Here is a 12,365-nt window from a genome sequence, read left to right as displayed (position 1 = left end):
TATGAAGATGTCAAGTTCCAAGTCAACCTGAGCTACACTGAGATACTATCATACAAAAGGGAGGGGGGTGGAGGGCTAGAGATGGCTCAGCAGTTAAAACCACCAACTGTTCTTCCAGAGGACCCATGTTCAAATCCCAGGACTTCATGGCAGATCACAACTATCTGTATCTAACTCCAGTCAGTTCTAGGGGATCTGATACCCTTCTTCTGGCCTCCACCAACATCAGCATGCCCATGTTCACACATACATGGACATGAAGGCAAAACACTCATCCACATAAAACAATTAAAAAAAAAGCTTTTAAAATATTTTCAAAAGGCCAGGCGGTGGTGGCGCACGCCTTTAATCCCAGCACTCGGGAGGCAGAGCCAGGAGGATCTCTGTGAGTTCGAGGCCAGCCTGGGCTACCAAGTGAGTTCCAGGAAAAGGCGCAAAGCTGCACAGAGAAACCCTGTCTCAAAAAAACAAAAAAAAGCCAGCAGTGGTGGCGCACGCCTTTAATCCCAGCACTCGGGAGGCAGAGCCAGGCGGATCTCTGTGAGTTCGAGGCCAGCCTGGGCTACCAAGTGAGTCCCAGGAAAGGCGCAAAGCTACACAGAGAAACCCTGTCTCGAAAAACCAAAAAAAAGAAAGAAAAAAAAAACCGCAAAAACAAAAACAAAAAAAATTTTCAAAAAAGAAAAAAAAGACCATACTAACCAAGGACATTAGTTTGTTTGTTTGTTTGTTTAAAAGACAAGATGAGCTAACTAGAGGCACAACCCTTCGATCTCAGCACTGGGAAGATAGAACCAAGAAGCAAGAGGATCGTCCCAGACTAGCCTGTTCTACATAGTAAGTTCCAGCCAGCCAGAAGTATATGTCAACACATGTATGTGTGCACACACAAAGAAATGAATAGTGTTTTATATTCTAGATTAATCATACTTATGACATTACATACTTAAATGTGTTACTTTATTATAAATTCCCTTCATTTACCTTTATTACAAGTATATATTATTTTGATCTAATATGAAAGAGGGTATTTTGCTTCAAAAAAGATAGTTAATTCTATCAACTAAGGTGGATTGAAAAGAGCCTAAGAGATTAATAAAGCACTGTGTGTGTCTAGTGTACAGTTCTAAAGAGGGTTTGTTTTTTTGTTTGTTTTGTTTTGTTTTGTTTTTCAAGACAGGGTTTCTCTGTGTAGTTTTGGTGCCTGTCCTAGAGCTCACTCTGTAGCCCAGGCTGGCCTTGAACTCACAGAGATCCACCTGGCTCTGCCTCACCAGTGCTGGGATTAAAGGCGTGTGCCACCATCGCCTGGCCTTCCAAAGAGATTTGAAGGGAAGCCTCTATTACTCTGAAGGCTAAAATAAATCTTCCCTTATTTTACATGGTTTCTATGAGGTTTTTAATCACAACAAAAGTCTAACAGATGACTTTTAAAAGAGCTAAAGTATAGGTCAGTGGTTTACGCTTCCCTAAGTGCTCTTCCTTTTTGTCTTGCCCTAGGCTCTATCTCCAACTCCAAAAATACATCAAGTATACCCAGTGTAACACTTGCTTTTATACCCTAGAACTTAGGAAGCTAACGAATACAAGTTCTGGGCTAACCTGGGCTATAAAGTAGAACCCTGTCTCAGAGTGAAAGAAGAAAGGAAGGAAAGAGGGTAGGGGAGAGGGAAGGAGGAGAAGGAGAAGGGATGGGGGGGAAGGTGAGAGGAAGAGAGAAATGAGAGGAAGAGACAGAGAAGAACAGAGCAGAGAAGGGAGGGGGGTCTCCAAACAGGTTCCCACCATTCATGTTCTAGTAGACAGGAAAACTAAGGGATAAGAGCCACTACTAGGACACTGTTTCTACTGGAACAGAAATTACACTTGGCAGAAATCAGTCCTCAGCACCACTTTCAAAGAGAAAGGAGAAAAAGAAAACAAAAACCAATTCAAATTCTAGTTTTGTCACCTAACTCTTTAGGTAAATTATTTAATCTTAGACTGAATTTCTTTGTATGACTGATTTGAGATACCTCATTTTAGTAAATGTTCACAAGGACCCTAAGAATTAGTTATGGTTGGACAGGAGAGATGACTCAGAGGTTAAGAGCACTTATTGCCCTTACAGAGGACTTGGGTTTGATTCCTATGTTCCTAAATGAAGATTATCAACCTGCAAACTGTTATCATATTCATCTAGGAAAATAAAATTTAGTTGCTGCCCAAAATAAAAATAAGTATCTTCGAAAAGAGAGTAGTAATTTGCTTTTCTCGTTAGCACCTAAAAACCTAACTGTAAGCCTTGATACAGAAATACATGGGTTCAGAAGAAATACTAGTTGTATAACCTTGGCAGAGTGTCTAAAATCCCTGTGCCTGCATTTCCTCCATGGTAAAATGAGAGTAAGCAGGCCTCCCACACAGCTGTCTAGAGGACTAAACTTTCCAAGGTTTGCAATAGCCCAGGACATGCTATGGACACCAATAGGCAGTACTTATTAGTTCTTATGATTCATTCATTGCTGAAAATGGTGGTACAACACCCTGTAATCTCAGCATTCATCCATCTGAGGCAAGAAATCAGAGGTCAAGGCCAGCCTGAGTTACAGTTTCAAGTCAGCCTGACATATGTGCTAAGATCCTGTCTCAAATGATTCGCTCATTATGATCAAGATTACTATCTACAATATATGACTGTCTACAACAACAAAGTTTTACTGGGCAAATAACCAGGTGTGGTGAAATATACCGGTAATCTCAGCACTAGGGAGGCTGAGGCAGGAAGATCAGAAATTACAAGACAGACCAGGCTACAAACCAAGAACGGGAGAGGAGGGAAGAATAACAGTGCTACCTTCGTTAAGTATTTAAATATTTCAACTTATAGGAGAGAATCTAATTTCTGAAAGCCATCCTCTGACTTCCACATGAACACATACATGTGTAAACAACACATGTACACACAGTCTTTAAGGTTTTCATTTTAAGTGACACAGACAAGGCCAAGTATGATGGTACAGACCCATCATTCCTTTAACTGAAGAGGCGGAAACAAGAGGATCACCAGAAGTTTAAGACTAGTCTGACTGCAAAGCAAATTCCAGACCAGCCAAAGTTAAACATTGAGACAGTGAGATGCTGTGTCACAAACAAAAATATGCAAAAAAATAAAAAATAAAAAAATAATAATCAAGATATATGGTCAGAACACAAGATCATCTGACCTGGATTCAAATATCTCAATTTATCTCACTTTCAAACTAAACTGTCCCATCCTTCAGTCTTTCTCTTTAATGAGTATTTTGGTTTTTTCCTTTTGCTGTGCATGAGGCTCACCAGCAGCTTTACAAACAAAAACCTGTGTAGAAATTTCAGGCCAAAGCTAGAGAAAGTAAAGCACAGCAAATATTTAGATCCACGTTTGTAAGACTCTTCGGTTAAAACCACATTTTAACTTGTAACCAAGCAAGTTATCATCCAAACAGTTACTAACAAATAGCAAACTAAACGGCACCTTCTCTTCACCAACCTCTGTTAGTACAATCAGGGTTAACTTAAAAAGGGGGGTTGAGGGGTGGGGATGTTCAAACTGAATGAATGAAAAGTGGTATCCACAAGAAGATAGTGTGAGTAAAGCAGAGTGATTCAGAGTATAGTCTGTGCTGGGGGTAGTTTGTCCAGCCTGAATGAGTTTAAAGCATACTGACAGAGTACAGGCTTGGCTGAGACTACTACTACTACTGAAGACTAAAACTTGTCTAGCATGAAAGAGGCCCATCCCCAATCCATATTAAACAGTTCCCTGAAGATATACAAATGGCTCAGTTAGTATAAAAAAATATTCTATTAATCATTAGAGAAAGCATATCAAAACTATTGTTTACAAATAGGACAATTAAGGGCTAGAGACAGCTGGTGATTAAGACCCCTTGCTGCTGCAAAGGACAGGTTACCAGCATCCACATCAGGCACCTCACAACTGCCTCTAACTCCAGCTCCATGAGATGTGGTACCACTGGCCTCTAGTATGCACTTACAAACACGCACAGATTTAAAAAAAAAAAAAAAATTAACGGGTGAGGGCTATTGAGATTATTTGATTAAGAGCACTGGATGCTCTTCTAGAAGACCTGTGCACTCAGTTCCCAGCACCCACGTGGCAGTTCACAAGTTTCTATAACTCTAGTTCCAGGGGATCCAATACCCTCTTATCATCAGGCACAAACACGGTGTACATACAAATATACATGCAAAACTCATACATAGAGAAAATAAAATAAAATCTTTCCTTTTAATTCATTTACTATGCTAACTGAAAGATCAGTGAAAACCATAAGCCATATGCTTATTGTGGGGGGGAGGGGGGAGATCACTTGGATTCTAATTCTAAGTGAGCAACTCTGTTCCAGCCTGAACTTTCCTAAATATTAATTTCCTTACTTACTCCTCTACAATTATACTACTTTCTCATAGTATTAAGAATGGATTTCACCGGGCGGTGGTGGCGCACGCCTTTAATCCCAGCACTCAGGAGGCAGAGCCAGGCGGATCTCCGTGAGTTCAAGGCCAGCCTGGGCTACCAAGTGAGTTCCAGGAAAGGCGCAAAGCTACACAGGGAAACCCTGTCTCGAAAAACCAAAAAAAAAAAAAAAGAATGGATTTCATTCCCAGCACTCGGGAGGCAGAGGCAGGTGGATTCCTATGAGTTCTGTGAGGCCAACTTGACCTGTACAGAGTGAGTTCCAGGACAGACAAGGCTATACAGAGAAACTGTCTTAAAAAAAAAAAAAAAAAAAAAGAAAAAAAAAAAAAGAGGATTATCATTATCATGCAAAAGTATACAGCAAAACACATGACACCACCATAATCTAACTGTAATTATTAAAACACCTCATTTAGAACATGAGTATGCCAGCACTCAGGAAGCAGAACCAGGCGGATCTCTGTGAATTCGAGGCCAGCCTGGTCTACAGATCAAGATCCAGGACAGGAACCAAAACTACAAAGAGAAACCCTATCTCAAAAAAAAAAAAAAAAAAAAAAAAAAAAAAAAAAACCAAAAACCCAAACAGGATTATCATGTAAAAGTATGCAGCAAAACACATGACACCATAATCTAACTGTAATCATTAAAACACCTCATTTACAACATGAGTAAGAGAAACTGGAAAATACGGTGGGGAAGAATCAGTCCTACCATTACTAACTAGTGATACTATACAGTTCAATTTCCAGAAAGTAAAACATTAGAAAACTGTCAAAATAGTCAGATAGAGTGGAGCTGTAGCTCAGTTGGTAGAATGTTTGCTTTAGTTTGCACAAAGCCATAGGTTCAAACAAGTGGGAGTAGAGGGGCATGTCCGCAATTTCTACCCTGGAAGAGGCAGAGGCAAGTGATCAGAAGTCTAAGGTCATTTTTGGCTTTGAAGCCACCCTGGACTACATGAGAAGCTGTCTTAGAACCGAAATTCAGGGGCTGAAGAGACGGCTCAGAGATTGAGAGCACTGGTTGCTCTTCCAGAGGACCTCAATCTGGTTTGCAGCACCCATTTTAGAGCAGCTCACAACTGCCTGTAATATGACTCCAATTCCAGGGGGATCTGACACCCTCTTCTGGCCATGACAGGCACTGACACACACTTTACAGAAATGTTTTTGAAGTATATACATCTGGGTTTTTTTATTGGTTTTGTTTTAGGATTTTTTTTTTTTTTTTTTTTTTTTTTTTTGGTTTTTTGGTTTTTCGAGACAGGGTTTCTCTGTGTAGCTTTGCGCCTTTCCTGGAACTCGCTTTGGAGACCAGGCTGGCCTCGAACTCAGAGATCCACCTGGCTCTGCCTCCCGAGTGCTGGGATTAAAGGCGTGCGCCACCACCGCCCGGCTTGTTTTAGGATTTTTGTTTTCATTTTTGTTTTTGTTTTTCAAGACTAGGTTTCTCTGTGTAGTCCTTGCTGTCCTGGAACTCAGCTCTGTAGACAAGGGTGCCCTTGAACTCAAAAGAGATTGCCTGTCTCTGCTGAGATTAAAGGGGTACACCAAGCCCAGCCAAAGTACATCAGTTGTTGACCAATTGCTGTAGACAAAGTTCACAATAGACTACCAAGAAGTCAAGCGTCCAAAACTGGTTTCTTAAGTAATTTACCCTGATATAATTGCTTGAAAATACTGGAAATTTCAAAATCACAAGGAAACAAATGTGGTTATTTGCTATGAATTAAGGTCAGGTGATTTCTGTGGAGTGGTTTTTGTTTGTTTTGTCCCCACCCAGTGCCCAGTACTTTTTTGACTGGTCTGAAACCCATGATGTACACCAGACCCACCTCTAACTCCTGAATGCTGGGATTAAAAAAGGTTCACAACACCAGGACAGACCAAGTTCAATTTCTTATTCACACTAAAAATACATACTTTTATACAAGAAATCTCAAAAGCCAATTAATAGGAATGCATGGAATACAAGCTCTTGGATCCCAAGTGATAGATTAATGTTCTCATCAATTTATTAAAAAACAGAAAAGGCCTGGTGTGGTAGCACACAGGTGAATTTCAGCACTGAGATTTAAGTCAGGAGAACCAATGTGGGTTTTTTTTAATATTTAAGAACACATATAATCCAGTCTATTAGAACACAGTCTGTTAGAACATAGGGAATTGAACTAAATCCCCAAACCCCGAATTTTTTTTTTAAAAACACTCCGGAATGCCCCAACTCCTTTAATCCCAGCACTTGTGAGGCAGAGGCAGGCAGATCTCTGTGAGTTCGAGGCCAGCCTGGTCTACACAGTGAGTTCCAGGACACGCTCCAAACTACACAGAGAAACCCTGTCTCAGAAAACCAAAAATAAAAAAAAAAATAATTCAGTTATCACTAAAAATTTTTACATTTGTTAAAAGAATTTCAAGTAGACCAATTAATATCCACAACTTAAAAAAAACTATCTCTAAACTTAAGCCAGCACACTTCTGGGGTAGGGGAGTATGTAATCAGTATGCTAGTTTAAAGGTTTTGAAGTCCACTTGCTCAGTTCCTCTGCTTCTTTCCCAGTAAAGTTTAGGAAACTTAAGAGTGTGAAACACAAAAGTGCTTCAATAAATTGTTTCAAAAACTTAATGTCTGTAATGAGTTAAAATATTAGGAGTATTTGTACTATTTCATAAGATACCGGATTTAAAACCAAACTACCTTACTCTAAGCTAGATCACTAAACTATGTGTAGTAGTGCTGTCTAAACTCATTGAGAAAGTAAGCCAGCAATCAAGACACAAGACATTTAAAATGTAAAACCAACCAGATATGTGAAACGTGTAGGATTTTTTTCTAGGTTTCTACTATTCTGTTATTCATAGTCTAAAGTGAATACTGACAGATGTTTTTAACCTTAAAAACACAAAAACTTTAAACTTAAGACTGTAATAAGTTTGAAACACTTGTAAGCCTTAAAATTTTCTCCATTTCAATTTACTACATGGCTAATGACTATTTTCAGACTATCCAGAAACTGAATCAAAAGCAAAATTTTTTCAAGAAACTGAAAGGTTTCCAAGAATAACACTGGATCAATTTGACTCATACTACAGATTACAAATGAATATCTAATTTGCTCACCACAGAGTACTTACAAATTCCAAGAGGACTGCACAGGAAGGTGCTGGTTTTTTCTCTATAAGCTTTATGTTTTCCAGTTTGTTTTTTTATTTTGTATCCTCTGAAATATCCAAGTTCTTTGAAGATACTTAACCTATGACTATTTGACATAGAGTTATTTGAAGTCAGCTACCCATATTTGTTTTGAAGTTTTCATACGGCTATATCCAGAATTAGCCAAGTTCCTTGGATTCAAGAGCAAGGTCTTCTTTATTATTCCATGTATTTGTCACTGTTGTACTTATCCACTCCAGATGAAATATCCAATTTATGTGCAAAAAGCAGAAACAAAAAGAAAACTTCACATCTGAAGCTTACTTCTACACATCAGCATATACAGAGACAAATAGCTATCTCAATCCTACCATGCTGGTGTGACACTGGAACATCTTACTCTCCCAAGTAAAGAAAAGGAAAAGGGGAAAAAACTCTGTATTCTTTCAATGTCTTCATTTAGAAAAGCTGTCCCATCGTAATATGAAAAGAGCTGAAGTCAAAAATTACTAAAACTTTCAATAAAGGTAAAAAGAACTGCCACGAAACTTCAGCAATATTTAAACAGTAATTTGAAACTATTCAGTACACAAATCAAACATATCTTACAGTTTTGGCTGAAGAACACCAACAGGAGAGGGGGAAGAGACGAAAATAACATCAGACGAAATACTTTAACCACTTATATAATCCGTTTGAACCAAAATACTGAAGAAATGACTGGGTTTTTTAGCAGCTCGTTGAATTGGCTTACTACTTTCAATTCACTTCAGAGATGATTCTTGTCAATTTTAATAAACTTCTGGGGCAAAACAAAAACAGAACTGTAATTCCAAAATGGCCACTTGAAATATCCAAGGCCTTTTTAAAAAAACCTAGAAGATGATCTTCATATCTGCATAATTCAATCACCTGTAAAAGTTATAAAAAAAAAACAACTTAAATCACAGTTTTGATTTTTCAAATGAAAATCAACCCCCAATCAACCTCCGGTCGGTCTGTACAGTCCTAAAAAGAGCTGGGGAAAGAGCCTAACCCTCGGCAAAAGTCTACTGAATGAAAAGGACTTCCAAGTCTAGGGGCAGAAAAGTGGATGATGGAATCACTGAGCAAAGTTCCCATCTGAACTGGGAACTATGTGCACGAACAACACGGGAGGTGGTTGTGTGCAAAACTTTACAAGTTTCCGAACAAATACTAAAACTATGGAGTTGGCACACCATCTTACAATTGGTCTCCCCTAATTCCATCCCTTGTGCCAAAGGAAAACAAATGGACAGGTGGTGCTGCCACGGAGCGTTAGTAAACCTAACTCCGAGAATGGGAGGCAAAAAAGAGAAGGACGCTCCTTCCAAAATGCAATGTCTGGGAGAACGGAGCCGCTGGGTTGTCCCCCACCAAGGCTGGCTGGGAAGGTGAGAGGGGAGCGTGGCAAGGAGGTCTCTCAGATCCGCCTGAGGGGCGACTTCCCGGCCTCAGACAGCAGCAGCAGCAGCGGGATAAAGGTGTGAATCCCCCATTTCCTTGAATTAAGCAAACAGGTTTCGGTCCAAACTCAAGGGGTGGGAGGGAGATCCGGGGACCCCACTCGCCCACCGCGTTAGGGGACGGTGCTCTCTCCGGGAAAATAATAATAATAAAATAATAATAACAGGTCCCGTCCGGCTCGGAGCCCACACGACTTGGGGAGCGCAAGGAGCACTCGCCGAGCCGAGCCGAGCAACTACCACGGCAACTGCCACGGAGCCGGGCGCGGCGGCGGCGGCGGCGGCGGCGAGGACGGGCGAAGCGGAAGGCCACACAGCTCGGCCGCGGCTTCCCCCCGCCCGGACCCCCGGGGGGCCGGCTCGCTGGCTGCCCGGGAAGGCGCGTGCCGGGGCCTGAGGCAGCCCGCCGCCGCCACCGCCGCCGCCGCCGCTCGGGGCCTCCGCCGAGCACCCCCCCCCCCACGGCCGCCGAGGCCCCGCCGCCCACCTCTCCGCGCCGCCGCCTCCGCTCCGCCGGGCTGAGTCAACGCCGAGGGCGGGCGCCCCGAGCCCCACGCCGTCCGGTCGTCCGGCCGCCCGTCCGTCCCCCCGCCCGCCCGCCCGCAGCCTCACGCCTCGCGCCACCAACGCCGCTCCCCGACCCCTCCAGCCCCAACGCCGACACGGGCAAACCCCCCCCCCCGTCCTCCCCCGGTCCCCGGGACTCCGGGACGGGGCCCAGGGGACGGTGTTACCTTCCGCCCCAGCAGAGGTGCCCCTGGCCTGGGGGTGCCGCTGCGCTCGATCCCGGGAGGTGGTTTTCGGTACTTTGAATAATCCCCTTTTGCCGCTTTTCCCTCCCCCACCACCAGTCTCCGTCCCAAAATGGCGCCGACCCGATCCGCAATGTTCTGGGCCAAGTCTCGCGAGATCGTGGGAAGGAAGGTGGCGAGGCGGGGAAGGAAGCAGAGAGGTTGAGAAGTACGCTTGAGGGAAGGCGGGGCCGACGAGGGGGGGCGGGGGCGAGGGCGGGGAGGGGGGGGGAAGAGGAGGAAGAAAAGGGTGTGGAAGAAGCCGTGCAAACCCCGGACTCACTGGGCGGGGCAGCAGGAGGAGGGCCTCCACGACCGAACCTTCCGGCCCAAGCAACCGCTCACGCCCCGGTCCGAGAAGCTCCGCCCCCTACGTCGCCGGGCGCCTGGGGGGAAGGGAGGGGGCGTGGTCAGTCCCCCGGGGGGCGGGGCTTTGAGGAAGTCCCGGAGGCGGGGCCAGGCGCGGGGCGGGGGGCGGGGGAGGCGCCGAGGGGAGGGAGGGGCCGCGGAGGCTCGGCGCGGTGACGTCAGGAGCAGCTGGAGCCGGGGATTACCCCCTGCTGCTGACGTGAGGACGGCGAACAATCCCGAAGGTTCGGTGGAAGGGGGAATCCCCCCGGCCGTTCCCCGAGGAGCGCCCCTCGCCGGCTGGCCGGCCCTTCCCCGAGCTCGGGACGCTGGGGTGGGGAGGGCGAGCCGAGCGAGCCGAGCCGAGCCGAGCGAGCGGGCGGTGCTCCTGGGTCTGCCGGGCGGCGGAGCCCAGGACGGCCGCGGCGGGCGCTACTCGCTCGCCCGGCTGCGGCTCGCACTCAGCGCCGCGTGGGCGGAGCCGGCCCCGCTAGGGCCGGAGTGATTGGACGCCGCGGTCGCGTGCCACGCGGAGCGTGCGGGACGTTGACACGCGGAAAACGGGTTAGGGACCCGGGGCTCGGCCCGAGCTCGGCTTTCTCCCAGGACCGCCCAAGGGCTGTTAGATAGCGTCGCGCTGGTTAACTCGTGTTTCCAACCACCCTTCAGGAGGTAGATGATTCCAACAGAGTTGTCCTGGGAATCCGCATAGCGCAAACCACTGCTGTTTAAAAAAAAAATAATCATAAATGTTACGGTATTCGGCTTCCCTAAACGTGGTCACTGAAGGTTCACTTTCAAAGAGGTGAAGTTGGCATGCCAAGGGAAGAAACGCGTGCTTAGAAGAAACGAGAGGGAAACGTCTCAACGAGGGGAAATAAATATTTGTTTCTACCTTCGCCCGAGCCCCGGGAGCGTCCTATCACAGAAACTAAGTCTTTATAGGCATTATGGGGTTTGTAGTTTAGGGCAGTGCTCCTAAAACGTCCCCGAAAGTCCGCTGCAATGTAAACTCACCCTAATTTGCAACTCAGCCTTTGCACATCGTGGAGATTGCCACCTGGGGCAATGAATAAATGTCCCTGCGTAAAAGGGAAAGGATTTAAAACAGTATATGCTATCTATTTTAATCCTGTACCAATGTCTAAGGTGTTTTCCCCCTTTTTTCACATAAGGAAACTGGTTTCATGTTAAAAAAAAAAAAAAAAAAAGTACTCCAAGTTACTCTCTGGACCTTGGCTGCTCAACCTGACTACCAGGTTTAAGCTTCAGTTTCTTTTAGGTGGGTTTGTATAGACGGCAGGCAAAGGTTGCAATGGGGCGTGGGGGTGGAGGGGGAGGATTCTCGTTGCTCTGTCTCACTCAAAGGAGTTATTTACCTAAGGATAACCTCGAACACCTGATCCTCCTGCGTCAGCTTCCCAAATGCTGGCTGGGATCACAGCCATGCCTCACCACACCCAGCTCTGCTAATCCAAACTCTTTCCAGCATGCCAGGCTTTCGTCCGTAAAAGTGATGTATATATTGAAAGAGAACTTGGGTTGCTTTTGGTTTTTGTGCTAGGATCTCAGCTATGTGACCCAGGCTAGCCTGGAATTCTCCTTATCCCTTCGAAGCCACAACACCTGTTTTTTATGTTCCTGGTTCTGAGGATTGGTGTCAAACTGGACAGAATAGGAAGAGGTGGCAATTATGGGGACATGAGAAGGAAAAGGAGCAAAGGAGCGCCTCTCACTGGCTCAGAGTGGAGAATTCAGTGCAATGAACAGCTCTTACCTTGAAGATTACTTTGTATAGAAAACTATTCCAAGAAAGTTAAAATATCCTGGAGTCGGGGGGGGGGGGGGGGCGGCACACCTTTAATTCCCAGCACTCAGGAGGCAGAGGTAGGCTTGGTCTACAGAGTGAGTTCCAGGATAGCCAGGGCTACACAGAGAGACCCTGTCTCTAAAAACCCAAAGAGAAAAAGATCCTGGAGTCATGGGTCACAGCTTTGCTCCCAGAACTTTGTGAGCAGATCGCTATGAGTTCCAAACTAGCCTGACAACATAGTGAAAATCCAGGCCTGCCAGGACTCCAGATGAGACCCTGCCTCAGATTTCAAGGAAAAACATTTA

The 12,365-nt window shown here is 45.1% G+C and overlaps 1 protein-coding gene across 4 annotated transcripts in view; it reads right to left on the bottom strand.

Moving 5' to 3' along the window:
* The window catches only part of Gpbp1 (GC-rich promoter binding protein 1), a 76,188-nt gene extending 65,895 nt beyond the window's left edge, over positions 1-10,293 (bottom strand). For 2 of the 4 annotated variants that reach the window (XM_059276061.1, XM_059276059.1), the window contains exons 1-2: positions 9,843-10,058; positions 7,603-8,533 (exon numbers count right to left, since the gene is read on the bottom strand). The gene's annotated coding sequence lies outside the window, so the exon portion shown is untranslated. Of the gene's footprint in view, positions 1-7,602; positions 8,534-9,842; positions 10,059-10,182 lie in introns of those variants that run through there. The other 2 variants (XM_059276060.1, XM_059276062.1) reach the window with 2 other exon arrangements.
* Positions 10,294-12,365: the final 2,072 nt, after the last annotated feature.

The sequence above is a fragment of the Peromyscus eremicus genome, chromosome 11 (genome assembly GCF_949786415.1).
Source record: "Peromyscus eremicus chromosome 11, PerEre_H2_v1, whole genome shotgun sequence".
Taxonomy (NCBI): Eukaryota; Metazoa; Chordata; class Mammalia; order Rodentia; family Cricetidae; genus Peromyscus; species Peromyscus eremicus.
The sequence above is the reverse complement of the archived record's forward strand: the minus strand, read 5'-3'. Positions and strand labels throughout refer to the sequence as shown.